The 7435-nt window shown below is 42.7% G+C and overlaps 1 long non-coding RNA gene across 1 annotated transcript in view; it reads right to left on the bottom strand.

The window, feature by feature from the left end:
- Positions 1-484: 484 nt before the first annotated feature.
- The window catches only part of LOC134943356 (uncharacterized), a 64537-nt gene continuing 57586 nt past the window's right edge, over positions 485-7435 (bottom strand). Inside the window, exon 5 of the long non-coding RNA XR_010181494.1 lies at positions 485-739. This is a non-coding gene — a long non-coding RNA (uncharacterized LOC134943356). The remainder of the gene's footprint in view (positions 740-7435) is intronic.

Raw genomic sequence — 7435 nt, 5'->3', positions numbered from 1 at the left:
GATAAGCACATTTATAAAAAGTTGAAGGGAGATCCCTCCCTCAACATACAGAAAAAAATGGAAGTGTTGTTAGCATTATATGCAGGGAATGGAGTGTTATCTACCGATGAAATAGGCTATATAAAAGTAGAAATTCCGGCCATTCCAGTTATTTATTTGCTCCCTAATGTGCATAAGCAATTGATTAATCCCCCAGGCTGCCCAATTGTGGCTGGAGTCAATTCAGTGACCTCCAATTTGTCTGCAGTGCTGGATTCTAAGATCCAACCATCAGCATTAAAAAACGAAGTCATATTTAAAGGACACTATCGCAGTGATTAATAAATTGGCAGAAATTGAGTGGAAAAATGGATATCTGCTTGTTATGGCGGATGTTAAATCCTTGTACACTATTATACAGCATGATCAAGGATTAGAGTCAGTAAGATATCATCTTGAGAAACAACAATTAGGAATCAATGACGAACAATTTATTTTGGACGGGATCACTTTAATTCTTAACAACAACTTTTTGTTGGTATGAAGGGGACTTCTACTTACTACAGGTGGGCACTGCGATGGGCACTAGCCTGGCACCTAGTTATGCTAATCTATTTATGGCCCACTGGGAGGACCAGACCGTTTGGTCTGGTCACCAGTGGGGTGCCAGCCTAGTGCTCTGGGCTAGATACACAGTTGACGTGGTGTTTATCTGCAGAGGTGATGAACCATCATTAGATCTTTTCTGCCAATATTTGAACTGCAATGGAAAAGGAATTGAGTTTAGTTTTGACGTAAATTGGAAGTACATTTTCTTGACCTTATGATCTATATAGAGAATGAAATTATTATGACTAAAAACGACAGTAAGCCAACTGATTGTAATTCTTATATTAGTTTTAATAGTAATCACCATCAGAATTGGATATGGAGTATCCCCAAGAGCCAGTTTCAACATCTGAAACGGAATTGCTCAGACCCATCAGCCTGATACAAGCCAATCAGATGGAGGATAACTTTTTGGCTAAAGGTTATGATCCCAACATAGATAGACGAGCTAAATTAGAGATTCAAGGTGTGGATAGATAATCGACGCTAAGTAATAAATTGAATAGAGATGACACCATGAGTGATATCAGGTTTGTCACTCGGAATACCACGCAACATAAAAAAAGTGGAAAATATAATTAATAAACATTGGAAACTCCTAACTAGGGATCCGGATATGAAAGAATTTGTTAGTGACAAACCTAAGTTCACTTACAGACATGCAGAAAATCTCCGTAATGTCTTGGTAAATAGTTTAATTCCAGTGAACAAGATGACCACACGCATCATGTCGCAGGGGTTTTATAGATGTGGCTCCTGTAATATGTGCAAGAATTGCAAAACAGCTAATAAGATAACAGAGTACAGATCGAATGTTACTAATAAATTCTTTAAGATAAAGGATTTTATAACTTGTGGGAGTAAAAATGTTATTTATCTTATGGAGTGTGATTGTGGCTTACAGTATACCGGCAGGACAAGCCGGATGCAAAAAAAACGCACCAGCGAACATGTCCGCAATATAAAGAAAGGTTATGAGCAACATAACATGTCATTGCATTTTAAAAACAGACATGATCGTGATATTAAACATCTAAAAAGCTTCTGTGGTATTAAAATCATAAAATGCAATTGGAGGGTAAAAAAATTCGTAGGAGATGCTCGCAAAAAGTGAGATGAGAACCATTTTCCAGTTGAGGACGCTGGCCCCTAATGGGCTTAATAGCGATTTTGAAACAAAATGATTCACTTAACAATACTGTCATTTAACAACATTTTTTGTTACCTAAGTTGTCGTTACCTATCCAATAATATCCTTTTTCTCTCTCCTATTCTATTTTTTACTGGATGGATGAAATTATGAGAGAATATAAGTATATTATGTTCGGTTAGGATTAGAATTGTCTCTCCGTATTTTATATTAATATCACTCATGCTGACTAATATACCAGCATATGTTTATTTAAATGGTTAGATTGTTGTAACTTCATAATTCCCCTAGTTTTATTGAAATATGTATTAAATGTTTATAAAATGATATATGTATTAAATATTTATTTATATGTATTTTTTATACTTTTTTTTTTATACTATTATATATATCTATCTTTGATGGATAGGTCCATTATATTGAATATATCTATAGCCATGTAGGCCAGGTCAGAAATAGTTAATTAACACCTGCATTGTGATCTGATGTCTATGCAGCCAGAGGTATTTGATTAATTATACCTCAGGTGCGGTGTGAGTGCTGTGAATGGCCAAATTGATCACATGACTGGAGGATCTGAAGCTTAAAGATGAGACTTCCAGGAACACATGGCACTCTTTGACAAAGGGGACAGTGATCTCCGAAATGCATTAGAGCCTGCCATGATACGGGGACAGTATCAGCATACCAGCACATCGGGAATCAAGTACCGCCATGGCTTTTCATCTATCATCAGCCCGTGACTGCAACTGGACTGCGCCGCCAGTGAAGTTCTCCATATGTGCTGTTCTCTGTTGAACTGTGTACCCGTGACTTTTTAAGTTGTATGCCATTATATCATTAAATATCCATCCTGCTCAAAAACGTTCAGGAGTCTGTACAGTTGTTTCCTGGGGCAACGGAAAGATACCTTTATGGGAACGCGAGTGTGAAATACTATGTAAGTTATATCTTCTTAAGTGATTGACTGCTTCTCTACTTATATTGAAGAATCATTATCAGGGGTTAAAAAGATACCTTTTGGTGCCTACGGGTGAGAACCCTAATGTAAGTGTGGACCCAATTGGGATCTTCCTCTGATACAGTTTCTAAGCAATACTGAAGATAGAAGATTTTTTTATCTATAGTGAACAGCGCCGATACACAGTTTTCCAGTTTTGTTTATAAGTCTTTGCGTGTGTCTGAAAAAGAGGCATGGTTTCAAGAGGAAGGGGCATGGCCTCAAGCCCCCTGTCTTTATGACTCTGAGAGTGTGCCCCCAGGCTTTGCCCCACACTGTGCTTGGCATCTAGTCACCCACTGGTCTGCTATGCTAGGCAGAGCAGTGGTGAGAATGCTCACCCCAACTTCCTACTACCCCCTTCCTTCCCCAGACTGCCACACCCAAAGCGGAGGTATGATACAGTATGAGGTGTGGCTATAAATAACGAGACTGATGATATAATTAAGTATACTGTAACTCTGTTCCTCGTCTATGTACTCCCCTTCTGCATCCACACTCCGCTGCATTCTAAGTTACCATCAGTCAAAGCCGCACTGTAACTCAGTATCTGTCAGATATCTCAACAGCTGCATTGTTTTCTTTACCTGAATAACTGATGCAAAACGGGTTCCCTTGAGTACAGAGTTGACTTTAGGGAAAAGAAAGAAGTCACATGGTGCTAGGTCTGGTGAGTATGGAGTGTGTTCTAGCACTGCAATCTGTTTCTCGGACAAAAACTGCTTCACAGAAAGATCTGTGTGGGCTGATGCATTGTCCTGATAGAGGATGAAACCATTTATTCACAACTCTGGCCTCAGTCTTCTGATTCTTTCTCGCAAAATTTCTAGGACATTTTTATAGTAGAGAGGAGCGGGTTCGGTTTTACTCGGTTTTACTCGGTTCTCAAAACGGCATCTTATTGGCTCACAGATGTCATGTGTTTTGGATAGCCAATAAGAAAAATCCGGATAAAACCGAACTGGCGTTAATTCTGGCGTTACAGCCGAATCCGCTCATTTCTATTTTATAGTAATGTTGATTCACTGTTGCGCCTTCTGGTACCCAGACTGCTAAAATAAAACCCTTATAAATTTGTTTTTGATTTTCTTTCTGCTCAGCAGTGAGAAGCCTTGGAACCATCTTAGGACTAAGTATGTTTATCATTTCTGCTGTCACTCAGATGCTGCGTCGATGGTCAATTCGAAAAATGTTCTCAATTTTTTCCACATTTTCGTTTGTTTTTGATGTGCAAGGCTTTCTACGACGTTCATCAACTTCAACTTCCTCTCAACTGTCACAAAATCTTTTGTGCCACTCAAACACATGTGCACCCCATAAGCCTCGGTTAGCATACGGAAAGATTTGGTGGGCGTTTGTTCAATTTAGTTAGGAATTAACACGTTGCTCGACTTTTGAACTAAGCATCTTTACAACCCACGGGAAAAACACAACTTCTTCAAACGCTGTGTGACAGCAAACTATCTGTGCGGAAAGGGAGAAACTTGCAAAACCTTTGGGATACTCCAAAGTCAATGTTCCCCCACTCCCTTTTAAGTCATGCATTATGGTTTATTTTTTTTACAAGTACTGTACAGTCTGGTTATTTAATAGCCACACCTCATATATGCAAAATAGCATATGTAAATATTAGTGATGTGCACCTGAAATTTTTCGGGTTTTGTGTTTTGGTTTTGGGTTCGGTTCCGCGGCCGTGTTTTGGGTTCGACCGCGTTTTGGCAAAACCTCACCGAATTTTTTTTGTCGGATTCGGGTGTGTTTTGGATTCGGGTGTTTTTTTCAAAAAACCCTAAAAAACAGCTTAAATCATAGAATTTGGGGGTCATTTTGATCCCAAAGTATATTAACCTCAAAAACCATAATTTCCACTCATTTTCAGTCTATTCTGAATACCTCACACCTCACAATATTATTTTTAGTCCTAAAATTTGCACCGAGGTCGCTGGATGACTAAGCTAAGCGACCCTAGTGGCCGACACAAACACCTGGCCCATCTAGGAGTGGCACTGCAGTGTCACGCAGGATGGCCCTTCCAAAAAACACTCCCCAAACAGCACATGACGCAAAGAAGAAAAAAAGAGGCGCAATGAGGTAGCTGTGTGAGTAAGCTAAGCGACCCTAGTGGCCGACACAAACACCTGGACCATCTAGGAGTGGCACTGCAGTGTCACGCAGGATGGCCCTTCCAAAAAACACTCCCCAAACAGCACATGACGCAAAGAAGAAAAAAAGAGGCGCAATGAGGTAGCTGTGTGAGTAAGATAAGCGACCCTAGTGGCCGACACAAACACCTGGCCCATCTAGGAGTGGCACTGCAGTGTCACGCAGGATGGCCCTTCCAAAAAACACTCCCCAAACAGCACATGATGCAAAGAAGAAAAAAAGAGGCGCAATGAGGTAGCTGTGTGAGTAAGATAAGCGACCCTAGTGGCCGACACAAACACCTGGCCCATCTAGGAGTGGCACTGCAGTGTCACGCAGGATGGCCCTTCCAAAAAACACTCCCCAAACAGCACATGACGCAAAGAAGAAAAAAAGAGGCGCAATGAGGTAGCTGTGTGAGTAAGATAAGCGACCCTAGTGGCCGACACAAACACCTGGCCCATCTAGGAGTGGCACTGCAGTGTCACGCAGGATGGCCCTTCCAAAAAACACTCCCCAAACAGCACATGATGCAAAGAAAAATGAAAGAAAAAAGAGGTGCAAGAAGGAATTGTCCTTGGGCCCTCCCACCCACCCTTATGTTGTATAAACAGGACATGCACACTTTAACCAACCCATCATTTCAGTGACAGGGTCTGCCACACGACTGAGACTGAAATGACGGGTTGGTTTGGACCCCCACCGAAAAAGAAGCAATTAATCTCTCCTTGCACAAACTGGCTCTACAGAGGCAAGATGTCCACCTCATCATCATCCTCCGATATATCACCGTGTACATCCCGCTCCTCACAGATTATCAATTCGTCCCCACTGGAATCCACCATCTCAGCTCCCTGTGTACTTTGTGGAGGCAATTGCTGCTGGTCAATGTCTCCATGGAGGAATTGATTATAATTCATTTTAATGAACATCATCTTCTCCACATTTTCTGGAAGTAACCTCGTACGCCGATTGCTGACAAGGTGAGCGGCGGCACTAAACACTCTTTCGGAGTACACACTTGTGGGAGGGCAACTTAGGTAGAATAAAGCCAGTTTGTGCAAGGGCCTCCAAATTGCCTCTTTTTCCTGCCAGTATAAGTACGGACTGTCTGACGTGCCTACTTGGATGCGGTCACTCATATAATCCTCCACCATTCTTTCAATGGTGAGAGAATCATATGCAGTGACAGTAGACGACATGTCCGTAATCGTTGTCAGGTCCTTCAGTCCGGACCAGATGTCAGCATCAGCAGTCGCTCCAGACTGCCCTGCATCACCGCCAGCGGGTGGGCTCGGAATTCTGAGCCTTTTCCTCGCACCCCCAGTTGCGGGAGAATGTGAAGGAGGAGATGTTGACAGGTCGCGTTCCGCTTGACTTGACAATTTTGTCACCAGCAGGTCTTTGAACCCTAGCAGACTTGTGTCTGCTAGAAAGAGAGATCCAAGGTAGGTTTTAAATCTAGGATCGAGCACGGTGGCCAAAATGTAGTGCTCTGATTTCAACAGATTGACCACCCGTGAATCCTTGTTAAGCGAATTAAGGGCTCCATCCACAAGTCCCACATGCCTAGCGGAATCGCTCCCTTTTAGCTCCTCCTTCAATGCCTCCAGCTTCTTCTGCAAAAGCCTGATGAGGGGAATGACCTGACTCAGGCTGGCAGTGTCTGAACTGACTTCACGTGTGGCAAGTTCAAAAGGTTGCAGAACCTTGCACAACGTTGAAATCATTCTCCACTGCGCTTGAGACAGGTACATTCCACCTCCTATATCGTGCTCAATTGTATAGGCTTGAACGGCCTTTTGCTGCTCCTCCAACCTCTGAAGCATATAGAGGGTTGAATTCCACCTCGTTACCACTTCTTGCTTCAGATGATGGCAGGGCAGGTTCAGGCGTTTTTGGTGGTGCTCCAGTCTTCTGTACGTGGTGCCTGTACGCCGAAAGTGTCCCGCAATTCTTCTGGCCACCGACAGCATCTCTTGCACGCCCCTGTCGTTTTTTAAAAAATTCTGCACCACCAAATTCAAGGTATGTGCAAAACATGGGACGTGCTGGAATTTGCCCATATTTAATGCACACACAATATTGCTGGCGTTGTCCGATGCCACAAATCCACAGGAGAGTCCAATTGGGGTAAGCCATTCCGCGATGATCTTCCTCAGTTGCCGTAAGAGGTTTTCAGCTGTGTGCGTATTCTGGAAACCTGTGATACAAAGCATAGCCTGCCTAGGAAAGAGTTGGCGTTTGCGAGATGCTGCTACTGGTGCCGCCGCTGCTGTTCTTGCGGAGGGAGTCCATACATCTACCCAGTGGTCTGTCACAGTCATATAGTCTTATATATGTGGTTAAGTGGACATTGGGTACAACTGCATTTTTTAGGACACTGGTGAGTCTTTTTCTGACGTCCGTGTACATTCTCGGTATCGCCTGCCTAGAGAAGTGGAACCTAGATGGTATTTGGTAACGGGGGCACACTACCTCAAGAAATTGTCTAGTTCCCTGTGAACTAACGGCGGATACCGGACGCACGTCTAACACCAACATAGTTGTCAAGG

This window comes from Pseudophryne corroboree, chromosome 7 (genome assembly GCF_028390025.1).
Source record: "Pseudophryne corroboree isolate aPseCor3 chromosome 7, aPseCor3.hap2, whole genome shotgun sequence".
Classification (NCBI taxonomy): Eukaryota; Metazoa; Chordata; class Amphibia; order Anura; family Myobatrachidae; genus Pseudophryne; species Pseudophryne corroboree.
The sequence above is the reverse complement of the archived record's forward strand: the minus strand, read 5'-3'. Positions and strand labels throughout refer to the sequence as shown.